This window comes from Panthera tigris, chromosome D3 (assembly GCF_018350195.1).
Source record: "Panthera tigris isolate Pti1 chromosome D3, P.tigris_Pti1_mat1.1, whole genome shotgun sequence".
Lineage (NCBI taxonomy): Eukaryota > Metazoa > Chordata > Mammalia > Carnivora > Felidae > Panthera > Panthera tigris.
The window spans coordinates 44,952,535-44,974,680 of NC_056671.1; the positions used below are offsets into that span (position 1 = coordinate 44,952,535).

Here is a 22,146-nt window from a genome sequence, read left to right on the forward strand (position 1 = left end):
TGTCTCCACAAACTTTTCCCCCCTCATTCTATAAAGATTTATCATTTCCAAATACAGTGAAAGGAACTTGAGTAATTTACCCATTTTGTTTTCTATTACGTGCCTTAGAGATGCCTCACTAAAAACTGGGATCTGACACAACGGAATAGCATTCGCAGCACCGAGGTTGATTGTTACAGACATATTAAACTCTTCGAGTATTAAATGGTTACATCCTATTTATTTATCTCATTCGATGTTCTGAGATAAAAGGGTTAACCATTGGGGTGCCCAGGTGGCTCAGTCGGTTAAGTGTCTGAATCCTGATTTTGGCTCAGGTCATGATCTCACCGTTTGTGAGTTGGAGCCCCGCAATGAGCTCTGAGCTGACAGCATGGAGCCTGCTTGGGATTCTCTCTTCCTCTCTCTCTCTCTCTGCCCTTCCCCTGCTTGCTCTCTCTCTCTCTCTCTCTCTCTCTCAGTGATCAATAAATTTAAAAAAAAAGGGTTAGCCATTAATTGCATTATTTTCTGCAGGTAAGTCCTTTTTCTCACACTGAAATCTGGCGGTAATTAAATTCTGATGTTTTTCCAAGCTACTGTATGAAGAGGAGGCTGAAGGCCAGAACTATATGGCACACTGTGGCATAAGGACTCTGTCTTCCGTTCACCAATTCTGGCACATTTCTCAACGGTACCCAACAATCCAGTTTTATTTCTGTCCAGGGGCCTGGGTGCCAAGTATCAGATATAAGCACAGGTTCATTTAAGCAGCAAGATTACAGTCAACAGACTCTGAACATTGAAAATGGCAGACTAGTGAGTCCAGTGAAGCCCCAGCCTCACCCCTTCTGGGCCCAGGACTGAGGAGGCATCTCCACAAACTTAACGATGGATTAGTCTCAGCTGTGAGGTCACAGAAATTACAGAACACGTGGTACCTGGATATCCAGGAATGGTTCACATTTCTGCTTCCTGCTTGCTGTGCAACATTGGACAAGACAATATACCACTCTGCATCCCAAGCGTAGAGATAAAAATGAAAGCGTTTACTTCATTGGGTTATTTTGAAACAAACAAACAAACAAAAAAACACAAAAACCCATCATAATGTATGTGAAAAAGCATTATTAACTGGCAGAGATACTGCTTTTAGTTATTGTTTGTTTCGGGGGGCCAGTTAAATGAAAAATACTTTGAAGGTTGAATTCCCAGACACTTGCTGCAAAAAATATGTTTCTAATTTTTATTATACAATAATACACAATCATCACTGAAAAATAAAAACGCCAAACATATGCATGCCCTCATCCTTCCAACGTCAGTGTGTCTGTCTGGTGTCTCACTGACACTGTCCTCCCCCCTGGCTTCCAGGCAAAGGAAAGCAGTGACACAGTGACACTCCACATCCCTTCTTGATGTGGAGTATAATCTATCAGCATTGCCCTTCAGCTTTCTTTCCTTGTAATCCTTCTTAGGAAGCCCTTAGCTCAGGTTGTATCTGTATTTTATTCTAGAAGTCTGAGCATTTCTTTTACAAATATTTAAATTATTAGTCCATCTGGAATTAATCTGACATAGGGTGGGAGAGATGTGTCATATTTTTGCAAATGCTAAGCCATTTACAAAATAGATATTTTTGCAAATGGCACTCAACACCATTTATTGAATGACCCAGCCTTTCGTCACTGATAGGAGTTGCAAACTTTTCCATATACTAAGTTACTAAATATATATGAGAAGGTTTCTGGATGAAACATTCCACTGAATTGTTCTTGGCCTTGTCACTACCACATATTTTAATTAACTTTATAGAAGCTTTCCTGTCTAATGAGTGAAGCCTTCGACCTTGCTTTTCCAACATCCATTGGCTTTCCGGCATGCTTATTCTTTCGGAAGGTCTTTAGAATTTTTTTATTTTCACATTCTAGACATCCATGAAAATACAGGAAAATCTCCAAACTCTCAACAATATGATAGTTAAGGTGACAGACAATATAATACCAGAAGCAGGATTAAGATTTCTAAATCACAAGGAAGATGGAGCTGTATTTAGAAAACCTCCCAGCCACTTGGAAGATCCCGTAGCTTTGCTGCTCTGAATATGCACACCTCTATTACTGCAGTTAGTTTGCATTTTATTTTTTAAATGTTGGCTTCCCCATCGGAGTCTGAGCTCATTTAGGGCAGGGGCTATGTCTTAAATATCTTTTGTACCATTGCACAGTGATAGGGACATAGTAGATGCTCGAAAAACATTTAGTGAATTAATTCACAGTACACAAAATTTCCATTCGGCAGTTCCACGGCTGTATTTTCCCTCTGTCTTTGCTGGAGGGCAGGGTCCCGGAGTACCTGAGACTCGCCCCGCTCCAAGATGCTTTCCTCCCCAACCTGGCGCACAGTAGGTGGTCAGAAAATGTTGCCTTCTTCCATTTCCATGGCCTTTGTTTAGCTCTCCTCTCCCAGGGGCAGGGGAGGAAAAACAAGGCCTCACGTGTAGTCCACTAACATTTTCAAAAGAAAATCCGGATGTCTGCTGGAAGGACATGACAAGTTAAAAGGAAAACATGGTTCCCAACTGCGGCAGCTTCCACGCCCGGGGGGAGACTGACACCCTGAAATGCCCTCCTGGAGGCCAGTGTACCCAGCCTTACTTTTGTTAAAGAGTGAAGAAACGGGACCCTTCGGTTTGACTTTGAAGTTTGAAGTCTCTGGAGGACATGGGGAAGAAGGAGGTGCTAGCTGATGTCCATGGGTGAGGATGCCGGGAACAGCACATTATTCTTTTGAAGTCGCTCTCCCTGGGGTTCGCTTTAAAATGTCCCGGGCAGCTTTCCTTTTACAGCTTCTGGGTACCCTGCGTATGTTAAATAAAGAACCAAGGTTTTCTCTTGCACCACAGGATTAACTGGTCACGGACGCCTCTCTGATCGAGGACAGCTGCGGGGATGCACTGGTGGAAAATAACGTACCAGCCCATGTTGATGCCCACTTCCCCTTTGTGGCCGGTTGAAACTTTGGGAATGCCTCATTTAAAGGAGGAAAGAAAACAAAATTGTGTGACTGAGCTCTCTCTTTACTGTCCTTTCTCATGTTTTCATAGCAGTTTTGGGGGGTGCTTAGAGTTGATCTGAAGAGAATTTCCTAAAACCCACCAGAAGTCAACCTGAGGCTGGAGACAGTTTGGGGGGCTTCTCATGCTTCTGCCAAGGATATCTTCCTTGGTCTAGAGGCAGCCAAAAGCTCTCCTGGAGATCTCTAGGACAGAACTCACATGTCCGGGGCACGGGAATTCCCACCCTTCCTTCAGGTTTTCCTCCCCAAAGTGCTTCCAAACATTCCCCGTTCCACCTTAGATGAAGAGGCCACACCCAGACCCAGTGGGACCGTCACCTGCCCAGAGTGACCAGGAGCCTGGGCCCAATCCAGCTTCCTGCTTTGCTAGTTTGCCTGATGTTTGCAAAGGAAGCCTTGATTGCTCAGCTTGTGGGAGAGAATATTCTCTCAGGCTCTTCTGGCCTGTTTCTTCTGTTGAACAAGGACAGGCTCAGTACAATGTTTTCTTCTCTAGCATAGAAAGCAAGGCTTGAGGGACTTCTTTTGGATCAGAGGCAGGTACAGAGAGCTCATGGGCCTGGGGGCAGCAAGAGGGGTGACTGTGCTGCCCTCTATTTAGGTGTTGAGCTCGGACCTTGGGTCTTAGGAGGGTGTGCCTTACGGTTTGAAGAAGGGCCCTACCTCAGTGTGGGCAGGTCAGCTTTTTTTTTTTTTTTTTTTAATTTAATGTTTATTTATTTTTGAGAGAGAGAGAGAGAGAGAGAGAGAGACACAGAATCCGGAGCAGGCTCCACTCTCTGAGCTGTCAGCATAGATCCCATCACGAAGCTCAAACCCACGAAGTGTAAGATCATGACCTGAGTTGAAGTCAGATGCTTAAAGTCAGGTGCTCCTAAGGGGCAGGTCAGCTTTGCCTAAACCGGCAGCCTGTGCTGGTTATACCAAATGAATTCTGACAACCGATGCGGTGATGTGTTGTGGCTATAGGTCTCTCTCTCCCATACAAAAGCAGACAACAGTTGAACATTATATGAACACCTGCGGCTGCCTCTTGTGGCAAGAGCTGAGTTGGCAACAAATGTCTGAGAACTTTGCGCGATTCCCTGTTTGGGTCCCACTCTGCTCCCGTTCTCCCCAGTGGAAAATGACGGACACTCACGCAGTGCCCACGTGCTCTTGGTCTCAGATATTACCTCGTTTCAATCTTACAAACCCTGCTGTCTTACAGAACTTACAACATTGTAACCTGGGTAGCACCAGCGCTCATTTTCCCTTTCCTTTTTGTTATATTTTCCACTGAAGAAACTGAGGTTCAGAGAGGCCAGTGACTTGTCCCATGGTCACAGAGAACTTGAATCATGTCACAGGCTTAGAAGGAGGTCTGTAAATGCTTGCTGGTGGTGAAATTTAATTTAAAGAAAAGTAAAAGGCAAGTGATTTTGTGGTTTCTTTTCATTCATTATTTATTTGTTACTACCTCTCAGGAGCAAAGCATTAAGTTTTAGCCTCGCGCTAATTCACCATTCCTTGTAAGAGCTGTGTCTGTTTTCGTTTTTGGTTTCTCTTCTTCATCTCCCATCCCCATTTCTTTCTCCCCTAGAGGTACCACACTACTCTGTTTGGTACGTATCCTTGGGTATGTGTCCTTGAAAATACATGTGTAGCATTATTTTATATAGAAATGTGTGCTAGATTGTATATGTGGCATTGCACTCTCTGTTTTATTCTATTTCTTATTTTTTACTTAAAGATTTTGAGTTCTCTATATGTCGCTTTATGTCCATTTAGCTCATTGCTTCTGAGTGCTATGTTCTATTCCACAGGATACATCTACTTTCCCCCGATGCTGGGTACCTGGACACTTCCACCTCTAGCTCTCTGCTGCACACATATTGGTGTAGAGCGTCCTTGAACGTGTGAGAGCTTCTCGGGGGCAAGTATCAAGTCTCTGTACTTTCTGTGGCGGGTCAAAGCCTGAAAGGAGAGCTGGACAGCTGGAGATGGTGGAATATTTATTTTAAATGCAACCAATAGGAACCAGAGGGCATCCCCCATTAAAGGGACTGCTCTGCTCTACAAAGAGAACCATTAAAATGAATGTAAATCACAGTAGCCTCAGGGACTGTTTAATAACAATCTGACTTTTTATTGGGTGAGCAGGAGATGTGCCAGCTTTCTCCTTACAGAGTCTTCTGGATCTTTTACAGAGAGAGAGAGAGAGAGAGATCCTATCTGAACTGCTATGGAGATTATCGAGGGCAGAGGGCTGCTCAGGGAGTAATGGCCATAAATCCAATTAGTAACTCACTTTCTCTTTTGCCACAGGCTCCATTTCCCCCAAATACATGGAAGATAATTCTACGCTCTGGAACCGGTCTATCCCGAGGGCTCCACGATACCATGCCACCAAGACACAAAAGTTTCTTGCATGGGAAAAGGACTGGGATGATCCACACTAAACCCGTGACAGCAGAAACCACGATTGTTCTGGAGTGGCGTGGGAGCCTTGCCACACTCATGTATCACTTCCAGCAAAAAACATGTTCCTGTCTCATTTGTGAAATAAGGAAATGGAAGAAAAACTTCAGGGATTTTCTAGAGAAATTTAAGCAAAACTAGAGATCACAGGAACCCCACTTATTTCTGGATGGGGAAACTAAGGCAGCAGGAGCACCAAGACGGTTAAGGGATCCTGCTCCCAATGAGGAGGGCAGACACAGGGGCCGGGGCTTCTATGTCTCCTGACTCTTCCACTCCAGTCCCGGGTCAGCCGGTGAGATCAGTCAGTAGAACCACCAGGGGGGCCAGGAGCCCGAGTGCTGAGCCAAAGAAGGGTCTGGGATCCCAGGCCACTACTTGTTTGAGAACTTGCATACTTAAAAGACCAGATTCTTTAATGACAAATCTTTATGATCCAAAACAAAGAATCGAGATGCCTGGGGAAAAAATAAAATAGGTACCAGCTTAATTTTGTTGTTTAAAAAAAATACTGCATGACTGCTTCACTTCTTTTTCCTCTGAGATTAAAAACAAAACAGAAAAACCAAAGCAACAACAACAAAAAACACGTTGAGAACAGCTCATCTAGAGGATGGACACAGTCATACCAGGTTCTTTCTTTCTCTTGTTGCACATACACTTGTTACAAACATGCTTCTTTGGAATTTGTAGTTTTGTCAAAATTATGATTGAAATCAATATATGACGGGCACATTAGCGTGAGTTGATAGAAAAAACACAAAGAATTTGAAAAAATTAATTTTTTATTTATTTTTGAGAGAGAGAGAGAGAGAACACAGTGAGGGAGGGGCAGAGAGAGAGGGAGACATAGAATCTGAAGCAGGATTCAGGCTCCGAGCTGTCAGCACAGAGCCCAACGCGGGGCTCGAACCCACGAACTATGAGATCATGGCCCAAGCTGAAGTCAGATGCTTAAAGAACTGAGCCACCCAGGTGTCCCAACAAAGGATTTGGATTTGAATCCCTGACTTGTCATTTACTAGTAACCTTTAATAAGTGATCTAACCCTCTTAAGCTTTAGTTTATTACCTTAAAAATAATATGAATAATATGTAATTCATAAGATTCTTGTGAGGATTAAATAAGATACTGTAAGGAGAGCTTTCAGTACAATGGCTGGCACATAGTAAGCTCTCAATAATGATACCTATAGTATTTAACAGGATCATATTTATTACTGTTACTTTCCCTTGTATGATTCCAGGGATCAATGAGGTATTTGTTAGGTAAACTAATATCTTGAATTCTTCAAAAGCAGAGCCTGAGACAATGATTTGTGTGCAGGATGTTTATTCAGAAGGTGATCTCAGAAGTAAAGTGAGTAAGTGAGCCGAGAAAGAGAAGAAAGCCTGTAAATGTACCTCTGTAGGCAACTGGACTCAATTCTCTAGACCTCCTGTGGGACTGTGTGAAATATACTTTAAATAGCATAGGATGGGCACCAATAGTGTCTCCTGCAACTATATAAATTAAGTCTCCAATTAGGTTTTGAGTATGTATCACCTTTGTGTTTAAAACTTCTGTTGTTGTTGGGGCACCTGGGTGGCTCTGCTGGTTAAGGGTTCGACAGCTCAGGTCATGATTTCACGGTCTGTGAGTTCGAGCCCCGCACGGGGCTCTGTTCTAATAGCTCGGAGCCTGGAGCTTGCTTCAGATTGTCTCCCTCTCTCTCTGCCCCTCCCTCGCTCGCACTCTGTCTCTCTCTCTCTAAAGAATAAACATTAAAAATAATTTTAAGGAGCACCTGGGTGGCTCAGTCAGTTGAGCGTCTGACTTCGGCTCAGGTCATGATCTCACAGTTTGTGAGTTCAAGCCCCGCATCAGGCTCTGTGCTGACCGCTCAGAGCCTGGAGCCTGCTTCAGATTCTGTGTCTCCCTCTCTCTCTGACCCTCCCCCATTCATGCTCTGTCTCTCTCTGTCTCAGAAATAAAACATTTAAAAAAGTAATAATTTTAAAAAATAAATTTTTTTTTTTTTTTTTTTTTTTTTTTTTTTTTTTGTGGTTGTAAATCAGACAATTGTCTCCATTAGCTGACTTTCTCCTTGTTTGGACGAAGCCGCTCTACTACTGTAATCTGTTTGCTAACTCCTTCACCACCAGGTGATATAAGGCCTGGTTTATGTTGCAAAATGTTTCAGCGTGGTAAATACATCTGTCACACTAAGCTTAAATTCACATGTTTACCATTCCATTTAAAGTTGAGGTAGCTTATCTCTTAGACCCTAGTTCTCAAAACTTAGGTGAAGGAGGAGTTTCTGGAAATCACGGAGCTCTTTATAGAGAGCACCACACTAATGGCAGAATACCACATAATTCTGATATATTTAATTCCAAAATGTAAGTTGAAAAAAATGATTGCAAGAAATATGTCCATATTACAAAATTTTAACATGGACATGCAGACACACATATCAGTTCAGTGTAAATGGTTCTTTGAGTTTACACTAATATTTGTTTGATAACTAATCATTAACTTGTTATCCTCTGGAATTTGCTAGCAGATAAGCAATAGTAGGCACCGTAGGTATCGGAAAAACATGTAAAGAGAAACATTAAACATGGACAAAATTTTACCCACTTTTACATTAACCTGAGACAGAATCCGTGACCGTCCAATTTATAAAACACTGGCATTTGAGAACCCACTTAAAAGGCCAATTAAATCACTGAACTGCCAGTTTGGGGCAATGTTCACTAATCAAAATGAGGGAGGTACCATGATTCCAGGCTACTTGGAAGTTTCCAAAGGAGGAAGAGCACATAGAAGCTATGTCATAGCCACTGTGGAAGCAAAAGGTGAACTTCTGACCAATACATAATATGTTGCTCGTTTTAGGCAAGTTTTTTTTTATTTTAATATTTTGCTCTAAATTAAGCAACAGACGACTGAATATAATGGAAATAGCTGCCTCCTTTGCTTACACTATTCCTTACTTCTAGACACCCATTTCCCAAAACTGGAATGCCCTCTACCACCTTTACTTAAGGCTTACCTCAAATCTCTTGTCCCGACAAAACCGAATCTCAGCCACCTGCAATCAGGCCCTCTTTGGAATTCTTATGATAGTTTCCGTACTGCTCACTCCATACTCAGTGCCACCCTATACTGGTGGTGATCTCTCTCTCTCTCTCTCTCTCTCACACACACACACACACACACACATCCCATACACTCCTCCTAGCTTCCTTAACTAGACACAGCTTACATTCTATCACTGTTTGTGCCCAGCAAGTGCCCTGTACACAGTGGGCACATGCCAATATATTAGAATCATACAATCAGGCGTTACCCCAACATTATTTACACTACACTCTAACAAACATCAGTGTTTCTCAGGATCAAATCCCATAGAGATCCCATAAAGAAAAAGAAATTTGCACACCTTTAGTGTTGGCTTAAAACTTTTTTGTTTGTTTTTTTTAAAAAATTTTTTAACGTTTTTATTTATTTTTGAGACAGAGAGAGACAGAGCATGAATGGGGGAGGGGCAGAGAGAGAGGGAGACACAGAATCGGAAGCAGGCTCCAGGCTCTGAGCCATCAGCCCAGAGCCCGACGCGTGGCTCGAACTCATGGACCGTGAGATCGTGACCTGAGCTGAAGTCGGACGCTTAACCGACTGAGCCACCCAGGCGCCCCAAAACTTTTAAGTATTAAATGTACTTAAGTATAAAATAAAGTATGAACTCCATGTGCTTTTATCTCTAATACAACCCTGAAACTAAAACAGTTTACAACTAAATGCAAATAAACCCAGTACATTCAAATGAACATTAATACGACAGATGATGCTGTTTAGCTGAAACTAAATTGCTGTTCAGGATGTAAATTCGATGTTGACTGCTGTAATGCAGGCTCTTTACAACTCAGCATGCCTGTTCTGAGGTTTGCTCTGTCACCACTCCATTTTCCCACCCCGAACCACTTTGAAACCACCATTTGTACAATAAAACATCATGTCATTGCACTTTCCTTGGCACGAATGCATCCGTTTTGTATTAATTCCAACCTCTCTTCCTTTCTTATTTACTTGTGACAATGCAGGTGCTTCTTGGCATCAACGTGGCCTTAAATGCAGATACTGCAAAATCATGTGATACTTCATTGTACGGTGATCGTCCAAATGACAATGATGATAATAATATTAATAGCTGATATTTACAGACGACTTACTACGTGTCAAGAACCTTTCTCTATCTAGACTATCCCACTGAATGCCTTTATTTACTGCTTGAGAAAGATGCTGTTGTGATCATGATTTTATAGATGAGCAAACTGGGGCTCAGAGAACTTCAATAGCATTTTCAAATCCATGCCATGTATATAGAATTTAAGCCCATAAAGTCTGACTCCAGATCCTGAACACAATACTTATATTAATTTGTTTCATTTATCATTAAAATGAACACAAAATTAGAGCAAATGTTGTACAGAATAACGCACCCCAATGTTCGATATTTCTATACACTTACAATTCATCATAGGCTCAGTAATCATGCCGGTCAATTTGTTTTGAACCACTAGGTGCATGTGTCCTTGGAGCTGACCAAAACATGAAAGAACTCAGCTTCACGTCCACAATCAATAAAGTGCTTTACTGATAAAAATACATAACTTAATTGTAGTTCTCAATAAATGTAATATATTCAAAAGAGTAGAACAGTATGCGTTTCATGCTCGTGTATTATACTTGTCAGACAATGTCTTCATTCAGAAGTCCATTGATGTCCCCAGTGATCAGTTTGGTGCGAGCTGTCAAGGACAGCAGAGAGCAGAAGACCCACAAGGCAGAAGAATCTATGAATCCATAGTTTAACATGCAGAAGCCAAGTTCTTCTGAAATTGGAGTTTGAACTTTTCTTTCAGCTTATTGATTCAAGCTCTCCAGAAGTCAGTGTGTCCTCACCCAACGTGGGAAATATGCAGACTGCTTTATTCCTTCTAATTGCCAAAATAAACAAAATAAACTCTTAAAATATGACTTATTACCAGAGTCCTTCCTTATTCAATTGACTGGTTCAGTCAGAAAAACATTTGGACAAGCAAAGGATGTACCCTTGGTTGCACTCTCCCCCTAGCCCCACCCCAGATTCAGCAACACAGTACTGTACATGTTTGGTCAAATCTCTTGCCATTCTTTAAAAAAAAAAATAATAGTGTGATTAATTTATTGGCTTCCCAAGTAAATAGGCAACTTAGGAATGAGGAAAGAGCTTGTGCATTTTACACCTACAAGGAACAATGATCAATTTCCTCCCAATACTGCAAAAGATGTTGATTTTCTCTGATTTGTCATCTGTTGCATGCGCAGTACCTTGCACTCACCAAGGGGAGACCCAATGAAGTACAAGCTAAGTTCTCTAAGCTTATGAACATTACCAGCTTATTGTTATATTTGGAGTCATGCACATAGCTACATTCAGAATTGGACTACCATTCCTTCCATCTTAAAAACAACTTGGTTAGGTAAACTTTGAGTTATTGTGCTCACGTAGACAAGGCTATTAGGGCACAAGAGGTGAAATCTAAGGTCATACAACTAATTAGTGACTGAGCCAAATTCCGAAGTTAGGTTTCTTTGCCTTCAGTTTCTCCCACTAGATCAAATCGCTTCTTCAGAGCAATGCAGAAACCGCATTCGAGAAGGCATTTAGATTTATTTCTAAAGTTGATCTGGCTCCATCATGAATATTAAAAAAAAAAAAAAAAAAACAACCCACCTGATTTGTAATTGGAGCCTGGAGAATCACCTATGGCCTGAGTTGATGATTTGGTTACCAGCTGCTGGAACACTTCAATGGGAAGACGTGAAATTCCTGCAGGAAATGACTCCAGGCAGCTCTGAATTAGTAAGGAAATTAAATGACTAACTTCAATATTTCCTGGCTTTTGTCTATCTTAATTAACAATTTATTTTGGTAAAGGAAAAATTGAACAACTTTCTAATAGTCAACACGTAAAACTTAATATTTGTTTATAGTAAAAACACGATTCCCATGTCTGTTTTTATTTAAAGAAAGGAAAAACATTTTTGAACAATTTGCAGTAACCATACTTATTAAATCATTCTTAAAAAAAAAGAATCCAACAATTACAGCATATGTGTGTGGGAAATATCAATTTCCTTTTCATAGTTCCCAAAGGTGCACTTGAGAAAAATGTGTTGATTATTAACAGGGCTAATATTTTTGTGGTAATGTTATTACTGAACATCTACAATAACTGGAGTTTGGGATTGACAGAGGTATTTTAGCCAGCATTTATTATTGATTTCCATGTCACATTAAATATAGCATGGACCTAGATGTATGTCATTATGACTTTTGATACATATTTTGATATGACTCTTATTTTGCCTTCATTCATTTATTCAACAATATTTACTGAATGTGTGCTATGTGCCAGTCATTCTTCTAGGTGCTGAAAATACACGATAAATTAAAGCTCTTGCTCCCATGGACTTCACGTTCTAGTTGAAGGGAGGTGGATGATGCGAAAAGGCAGGGAAATACATCAGGTAAATGGTAATGAGATGAGAATGCGGGGGGGGGGTGGTGCTTCCTTAGATGGGGTGGAATCAGGGAAGCAGAAATGTCCTGCGTCAGACTCTTTGAAGAAACTTGATGACATAATGCTTAATTCATCATGGACAAGTATCATGTCACCTGTCCTGTCCTGGACTCCACAAATGTTTAGGATAAACTTCTGAGTTCAAGGATAATGGAAAGAAATTTCAAGAAAGCTGCTTTTTTTTTTTTTATAACTGTGTGAATTTTCTTTCTTTCTAGCTTTCTTTACTATATAACATCTCTTAGGAATGAGGAGAATGAGGCGAAATTAAGATTGCCATCACAGAGCTAGTCAGCTGTATTGCCAAACAAACTTGTATGTGAACTTCTATTACTAGTTAAATTTGGAGGTGCCAACTTTATTTTCACTAAAATTGAATAAAGGCAAATTCTATTCGATGTCTTCAGCATGCCTATGAACAGCAACAACAGGTGGTACCTTTCGTTGAACGATATAATATGCCACGTACAGAACTTCTCATACATTTTTTTTCTTATTCTCACAAGAGCTCTGCATATAGTATGATTGTTCCCATCTTATAGGTAAGGAAATTGGGACTCAGGTATGTTACATATGTTCCCGGAGGTTCCAGAACTAATAAGGCCACACATAATTGGAGTGCTATGTCACTTCTGCTGGACCCCACATCGCTGGGAAGAATGAAGGAGGTTGTCGGATTTAACATCATTTTACATACAGGCAAATGGAGACAGCCCTTGTGACCTGCCCAAAGTCACAGAGTCAGTGAGCTGGTGGCAGAGTTGGGACTAGCTCCAGCTGACACAGGCTGCCTCCCCATGAAAGCTGTGAAAGCCAGACCCTGTAACTCACTGCCTTTCCAACAAATGTCCAGGGCAGTGGATACTCATTTGGGACAAGGGTGAATCTTGACCCCTCTCCCATAACATACTTAAAAAAAAATCAATTCCAGGTGGATCAGTGATCTAAACATGAGAGATAAACAACAAAGTTTTTAAAAGAAAAAATAGGGGAATACCTTCATGACCTCAGGGTAGGCAAAAAAGTGCTGACAAACATGATGGTTAAAAATAAGTACATTGAATTACATTAAAATTGAGGATTTCTGTTCATCAAAGGGTACTATTAAAAAATTAAAAATGTGAAAAGGGGGGTGCCTGGGTGTCTCAGCCTGTTAAGTGTCTGACTTTGGCTCAGGTCATGATCTCATGGTTCATGAGTTCTAGCCCCACGTCGGGCTCTGTGCTGACAGCTCAGAGCCTGGAGCCAGCTTTGGATTCTGGGTCTCCCTCTGTCTCTGTCCCTCCCCCGCTCACACTCACTCTCCCTCTGTCTCTCAAAAATAATTAAACATTAAAAAAATAAAAAAAAACAAAAAAACCAAAACAAAACTAAAAATGTGAAAGGGAAAATCACAAAATAAGACCAAGATATATATGGGGTACTTGCATAGTTCAGTCGGTTAAGCATCTGACTCTTGACTTTGGCTCAAGTCATGTTCTCATGGTTATGAGATAGAGCCCTGTGTCAGGCTCTGCTCTGACAGCATGGAGCCTGCTTGGGATTCTCTCTCTCCCTCTGCCCCCAACCCCCTCTTGCACACATGCTCTGTCTCTCAAAATAAATAAATAAACATGAAAAAAAAAAAAGACAAGATATCTGCAATACACATATCTAGCAAAGGGCTCATATCAGTGTGTGCATGTGTGTGCACTCATTTCTACAAATAATGGCCAAAGGTGGTTAATCCAATAGAAAAATGGACAAAAATCTTGAACAGGTATTTCACAAAAGAGGATATATCACCAGCTTGTTAACAGACGAAAGGGTGTTTGATATACTTAGTTATTAGGAAAATTCAAATTCAACCTACGATTTGATACTGTTACACACTCCCAAGAATGATTAAAATGAAAAAAAAATCAAATATTCAGTTAGACCATATGAAATTCCAATTTTTTGCAGGTCAGAAATAAGCACGTATCAACACTTTCATATAGTTTAATCTGTACCAAGTATTGAGGAGGGTGTGGGGACCCCAGAGCTTCAGACACTATTGAAGTGTGAGCTGGCACCATGCTTTGCAAATCATAACTGAGAGTATGGCAGTTAGCTATTGCTCTGTAACCAACTACACTAAAGCTTAGTGACTTAACAAACAAACAAACAAACAAACATGTATTAATTTACGCAAGTTCTATCAGCCAGGTGGGCAGCTCTGCTGGTCTGGGTTAGGTTAAGTTAATCTCATCTGGGCTTGTGCATGCATCTATGGTCAGCTGGCAGGATGGCTGGGGGCTGGCTAGTAGGATGGCCTTGTCCAGGATTACTCTGCCCCTCTCCTCATGGCTCCCACATCTTGGACTTGTCATCACAGGGAAGCAAGGAGAGAGCAAAAACACAGAAGTGCTTTTATGAGCTTTACTTATATCAACTTTTCTACTGTCCCATTGGCCAAAACAAGTCACTGACCAAGCTCAGAGTCGGCATGGGAGGGCAATATGGTGGCAGGAATGCAGAGATGCATGAAAAATTGGGCTAGGATTTATTCAAACTGGATAAATATGTGTATACCCTATGACCCAGCAATTTCCCTCGTAAGTATGTACCCAACAGAAAGGACTACATGTGCTCACCAAGAGACATGTACAAGAATATTCACAGAAGCACTATTTATAACAGCTTCAAGCTTAAAACAACTCAAATATCCATCCATGTAGAGTGGATAAGCAAGCATCCTGTGCTATATTCATGCAGTGGAACAGTACACAGCAATGAGAATGAATGGGCTACAATAACATGTAGATAGATACATAAGTAGGTAGGTAGATGATAGATGATAGATTTTATATATATATATATATATATATATATATATATATATGTAATACATATGGATGTATATATGCATATATACATCCATATGTCAAATATATATATAATATATATATGTATATATTCCTGGGATTTTAAATATCTTAACTATTTTCTTGTCCACCTGTCCCCTTTGTGATTATTCAGTCACACAAAGCATTCTTAGCAACTCCATCTACCTTTGTTGTTTGTGTTAACTGCTAGTTTCCCTCTAACGTCATCACATCTCTTTTGTTATTAGTTGTCTACATAAAAAATTCAGAGCATACTGGGTAATCTCACAAGACCTATACAATGACTGTCAATTCCCTCTATTTCTATGACATGGAACACCTTCATAAGCGTCTTGTTAGAGTTTTGGCAGCTTGCCTTCTCAAGATCTGTCATGGATTCTTACAGTGCACTGTTTGCTGTTACTTCAGGGGTTTGTAGGTGTCCTGAGAGGGTGTTTATCACTCCCTAATGTCAACTCATCTACCAAATATTAGTATTTCAGATAATAGCTGCCATCCTTTTTCTGGCTCGCTCCTTTCATGGACCATACTTCATTTGTCATGTGGATGTTTAGAGGAGGGTTTTGTTGATGTCAGAGAGACCAGTAAGTGAGGTGTCATCTGAAAAAGCCATCAGCTTACAGTGATACCTTCTTCAGACTCATCAGCACAGTTATTTCATTAATAGCAGTAACAAGGCACATGACATTTTCCCAAAGCTTGATGAAAAGGAAAATAATTATTTACATTTAGTTTTCCACTCAGGTTTCTCTCCATGTGACAAGGATATTTATTTTTCTTTTCTTTTTCCTTTCTTTCTTTCTTTCTTTCTTCCTTCCTTTCTTTCTTTCTTTCTTTCTTTCATTTTATTGTGGGAAGAACACTTACCATGAGGTCTATCCTCTTAGATTTGTAAGTGTGGAATACAGTCTTGTTATCTCCAGGCACAATGTTGTACAACAGATCTCTAGAACTTAGTCATCTTGAATAACTGAGATTTTACAGCCATTGATTAGCAATTACCCATTTCCCTTGTCAGTCACTGGAGACCTATTTCTTTGTTTCTATAAGTTTGGCTATTTTAGGTACCTCATGTAAGTAGACCCATATACTATTTTGTCCTTTTGTGACTTGCTTATTTAGCACAGTGTTCTCAAAGTTCATCCATGTTGTCATACATTATTTTTAAAGGCTAAATAGTATAATAATACAGATGTATGTATTACTTTTTCTGTATCCATCTGTCAGATATTTCCATTGTTTCCACATCTTGACTACTGTGAATAGTGTTGCACTGAATATGGGAGGGCTAATAACTTGTTGATATCTTGATTTTTCAATTCTTTGGATAAATGCTCAGAAGTGGGATTGTTGGATCATATGGTACTTCTATTTTAATTTTTTGAGGACTTCAATATTGGTTTCCATAGCAGGTGCACCATTTTACAATCCCACCAACACTGTTAGTGTGACCACTCACCTGAGCCCTGGACTCCATTTTCCCCAGGTCCTCAAGCATCCCCTCTGTATCTTGCATGTTCGGTCTCCCTTGCGGGCAAAAACCTCTGCTCTGCTCACAAACATGCAACTAAGGGATATTACCGTGGATCTAAACCGTGCTATTTTCTTAGGCTCCTTGAAAACATGAGTGTCTTCCTCAGTGATGAGTCCTTCATCATGAAATCACTTCCCATCTGCCTCCTCATTCCCAAATCAGTGTTTTGTGCATAAGGGGGGGGAGGCCAGAAGCTGCCAGTCTCTCACCTTTTCTTTATCCCTCAGCCCATGGACCCTGTTTCCCTATCTTTCCTTCTGGCCTCTCCTGAACTCTGGCTCTCAGGTGGGGTTGCTCTCCTTGAGGGTGCCATCCCTACGCGGGCCTCAAAAGGTATCGTGCCCTCTCCAACACCCCAGTCTGGATGAGGTCAGAAAACACCTTTAGTGATTCCCTGAAGAGCAACTAAGACCATCCAGAAACATTTCAACAAGACAGGACTGAAGATTTGGGGTGAATAAGGGAATAACCCGAAGCCAAATTATCTGCCCAGCAAAGTAGGCTAGGCTTCCTCATAGCCCTTCAGCCCGAGGATGCCTCCCTGCTAGTTCCCTGTGGCAAGGAGCATCTTTCTTCTATCTAGGAGCTTCTTCAAGTCCTTCTCAAACTCCTCTTGAAGTCCAGACTTAAGAAAGTGAGACCCAGAGATAGCTAACGATCCTCTCCTGCTTGCTTTCAAGTTTCATTGTACTTGCTGAATTACCACCTTTCCTGATGCCCAAATGTCCACCCTGCTCATGGTACGTGGGTCAGGCCTTGGCCCGTGGCCTGAATAGGCCAAGCCCTTCCAGATACAACATAATAAATGAAACCTCTATAGGAGACACAGGCATAGCCAGGCAAGTATAATTTTGTTATAGAATCACCATTTAAGACTATCATTGACTAAATTACTAAATTCACTGGCCTCCTCTTGGTTTTCCTTCTCTTCTCTTCTCACTGAGGCACTGGACCCCACTGCTCCCATTTGATACTCTTTCCTGTCTTGGCTTCTGTGACACTGTTTTATTGTTTTTTCCCTAAACTCTTTCTCTCTGTTTTCACTGTGTATACTTCCTCCTCTTACACATTGGCATTGCCCAAGATTGGGTTCTTGGCTCTCTTTTCTTTCTCTTTCTCCTTCCAATCACTCAACTGAGTAGGTGTTTGTTCCAGAACACCTAAATGGTGTTGGAACATTGGAATGACTCTTCTCTGTACAGACACAGCTCCTTTCTCCCCAACACATCTTCCTCTTTATCCCTAGGACATCTGAAACACCACCCTGAAAAAAAATTCTATTTTTTCCTTATCCACCTTCCCCTGCTCTAATGTCACTTCTTCCTTTGAATGCATGATGCATTTAAACATTTTATTATGTGAAAGGCACCTTTCCAAGGTGTTACACCCTCACAACACCTATTGACTGGACATTATTATCTCTACTTTTGAATGGAGAACAGGCTTTGCTGAGGCCCTAGTGTCAGCAAACTGCCTAGTGTCACCACCTAATGTCACATGATTAGTAAGTGGTGGACCTGGGACTCTGAAAATAAAATAGCCATACAGCCTTATTTGTGCCCTCTTGGGGCACCTCTCTTACTCTGCCTTCTTTTTTTTTTTTTTTTCTTCAATGTTTTATTTTTAAGAGAGAGAGGAAGAGATGAGTGGAGGACAGAGAGAGAGGGGAAAGAAGGTCCTAAGTGGGCTCTGTGCTGACAGCAGTGAGCCCGATGTGGGGCTCGAACTCACCAACCATGAGATCATGACCTGAGCTGAAGTCAGATGCTCAACAGACTGAGCCACCCAGGCATCCTTCTTACTCTGGCTTCTATACTTATTTTTGTAATTATTTAATTCCTTTGCATGCAAACTCTTCAGGAGTTTCTTATTTTTCTTTTCAGCTCCTGGCATCAAGCTTATAATTTGGAATTTTGGAAGACAGTCTCAATTTCAAATATTTTATCTCACCATACAAATAAGTAGTTTTGACCCAGTTTGGGGCTTGAAACTGTGGACAGTGTATACAAATGCCTGGAGCATTGCAGGAAATCAATACATATCTATAAAATTGAATTGAATAATTTGGGCAAACAAGCTGGGCTTATTTCAGATTTGAGTAAAGAGATAAAAAGAGAGAGAGTAAATGATCCCAATCCAAATATAATGCTTTATTAAAACAACAAGCATAAATTTGAAGTGGTCACTGATTACTAGCACCTGTGTATGCTTTGCAAGACTGATGCAATACAGAGTAAGAAAGAACAGCTTTCTGCATCATTTCACTTCCAACATCAGAACAGAAGGAGGGGAGAAGTCTGACCATGGTCTAATTCCTCCGTGACTGGTCTGCGACTATCTGTTCTAACCATAAAATTCTTGTTCTTGTCCAATTTCTCCTCTGTTTAATTATTCTTTAATTTCAGGGTGATTACATCCACCAATTTGTTTGAAAAAATGCTAGTATTTTCTATGTCAACACTCAAGTATAGTCTTCTCAATCCACTCCTTATGGGAAGTAGGCCTTTTTCTAGACATTTCTAGAAATTTAAAATTAGAGGTATGAACTTATTTCCTTGCTCAATTAGCACCAATTCCCTGAGATTGTACAGAGAGGCCTCCTATTCTCATCTGTACCATTTCCCAAATCAATGGCTTGGATGGCCAAGGGTTAATCTCTTCGGTACAATGTGAATTCTTACTAATTGGAGACAGACCAGGGTGTACTATCTTTATCATGACCTTTTCTCCTAGACCTTGGGCCTATTTCACTTCAGGGTTCAGAGTTCAGCTTCTGCTCTTAAATCTCAACACGGAGTTATTTTCTTCAAACGCCAAACTACAAGTGACTATTGCCCTGGAAGGATATCTGCCATGTATTTGTAAATAATTGTAGGGTTTTCTTCTTACCCTCTACTCTACCCGCCTCTTACCTTCCTATCATTCTATGTCCCTCCCCCGCCTTTGAAGTAAGATCAGTTTTTGTCTTAATAGATGAACCCGAGAACAGTTCTCAGAAGGTCTGACAACACAGCAATGGATAAAATAAATCGCACTACATGTTGTCATTCAGCAAAGCCGTTTACAGACAGAGCTATTTTGAAGCCATTAAAAAATGCTATTCATCTCCAACTTGCCATCTGCCTTCTGTTTCTGGACTCGTCTATTGCGTTAGCTAAGAGATTAGTCTCAGCGGCCAACTTCCCTCTAGCTCTCCCGTGACACTCGGGGAGACTCTTATGGGAAGAAGGCAATTTATTTTCGCTGAACGACCACATGGCTAACTATACACGGCAATTATACAAAGCAAATGTATCAACTTCTGCCACTGGAGGCAGGGGTTCCCTTTCTGGTCATTAATAATGAATGCTCTTCAGTAAGTAGGGAAACATTTACCAAATAAAATGGCCTGTTATAGATGATCCCCCAGGCAGCTGAGAAACCGCATGGCCATTGAGGAAAGAGGGAAACCGACAAGACTGAGCTGCCTCAGGACCGCGCTTGGTTGTCCTGGAAGCATCTCCAAACCGGCAGAAGATGTGACCCATTGGCTCTTTGTGCAGAAAATGTCTAGTCCGAAAAGAAGTGGCCTGGTCTTTCTATATTGCTATTCCATTGCTTCCTTTCCTGGCAGCTGCGTAATTGGGAATGCCGTGAAATCTAAACGAGGAGCAAGTAAATTAGAGCCGGGAAGTGTCAAGTTGATCTACTGTGGCTTTGTGGGGCAGGAGTGCCTGGCAAATTCAGATTTCTCCCCGAGCCCCCTCTCACCACTTCACCCACCATTTAAAATGCTTATTCCTTGTGCTCCTGGATCTCTCTGGAGCCTCCTGTTTGCTCTAATGCTTAGGCTATGACTTGGTCCACAGTCACTTATTCAGTGTACTCCTTTGCAGGCATTTTAATGAACAAAATCCCTGAAAAGGTGCTGACATTTTAATGCCTCCTACTGATACTTTATATTGAGGCAACAAGCTTTGTACTGCCTCCAAAGCCCTTGCAAATCCAAATGCTCTGGGGTCTTAGCTACCTTGCTCACACAGGGGGTGTAATTAAAAGAGACATGGAACATATACACTTACACCCCGTTTTCATATTGAAGACAGCTGACCATTGCCTAATTAATTTTCAACACCCTTACAAGGTAGGTGTATATTGCCCTTCCTTTACAGATGGAGGACTTCAGGCAGCGGAATGATAAAATCCAAAGCCTCAGGACAGAAACTGCGCCTTTGATGAATTCTGCAAAGGGCCTAATGGTGATTGGTTAAAAACAACACCAACAACATTAATAATAGTGTGATGAAACCTGTGGCTTCTCAGCTGGCCCAAAATGTGAACTAGCTCTAGTGTCTTTCTAAACTCCATGAAAATTTTGGTCTACTTGATCATAGTTTTGTCAACTGAAGGCATATATGCATCTCTTCTGATAAGCCACAAAGGATGGATGGGATGATGAGAACCAACCTGGCAAGTCTACACTGGCCTTGAATTTCAAGGCACTTTAAAAACTTTTGAAATGTTACTAAGTTTTTAAAAAATTAGTCATGAAACACATATTCACAGAGGGGCAATTATGTGCAAAGCACTGAGCGAGGTGTTTAGTCTCTTTCTTATTGGATGTACTGTCCGATGGAGATAAGACACAGGTGATCGCTGTGCAAAGTAATTGCACATAAGGGCAAACCCAGCCTGTTATGGGAGTGGACTCCTATGAGGAACACCTAATCGAGGCTTGGGGAATAGGAAAGGTTTCCCAGAGAAAACCATATCAAACCATATCTGATAGCTTACGGACTGGTAGAAGTCAACCAGGGAAAGGAATGGGACTTTGGTAGTGGCATATTGGGCCCGCGATCAGTCATTTTAAAACTGCAGAGGAGACAATGAAAATGCAACATTAGTAAAGGCTGTTCAGTTGGGTTAGGCCAAGTGTATCCTGTTAAAAAACAACCCTCTTGCCTTTAGAAGTGAGGTCTCCTTCTAAAGGAGATGGTCCAAGCAACTGATTTCAGAAATACAACTATGAGGGGTGCCTGGGTGACTCAGTCAGCTAAGCGTCCAAACTTCAGCTCATGATCTCATAGTTCGTGAGTTTGAGCCCCGTGTCAGGCTCTGTGCTGATAGCTCAGAGCCTGGAGCCTGCTTTCGATTCTGTGTCTCCCGCTCTCTCTGCCCCTCCCCCACTTGCACTCTGTCTCTCAAAAATAAATAAAACATTAAAAAAGAAAAAGAAATACAACTGATGAGAACATGGAGCTTCTCTATATGCTCTCAGGAAAGAAGAAGTATAAAAGGCAATTAGTGTTAAAATTGTGTGAAGAAATAAGTTCATACCTGCGATTTTAAATTTCTAGAAATGTCTGGAAAAAGATATACCTCTCACCAGAAGCAGTTTTAGAGGAACATAACAGAGAGATGCAGATTTCCCTTGGAAGTTAATGGGAAACTTAAGTGATCATAAAGAGAGGAGGGAAAAAGAAAGAAAAGAAGGAAAGAAAATACAGGATTGGCAACCCAGTTCATATGTAATGTGAGTAATCAATGTGGTAAGAGAATTTGAGAAAAACCTTCTGAAAGAAGCAAATAAAAGTTGACCCTTAAAATGGATTTCATACTGGTTCATTATTCATTA

At 41.0% G+C, this 22,146-nt stretch overlaps 1 pseudogene; it reads right to left on the minus strand.

Moving 5' to 3' along the window:
• Positions 1-575: 575 nt before the first annotated feature.
• On the minus strand, positions 576-16,514 carry LOC102964301 (annotated as a pseudogene).
• Between the last annotated feature and the right edge of the window lie 5,632 nt (positions 16,515-22,146).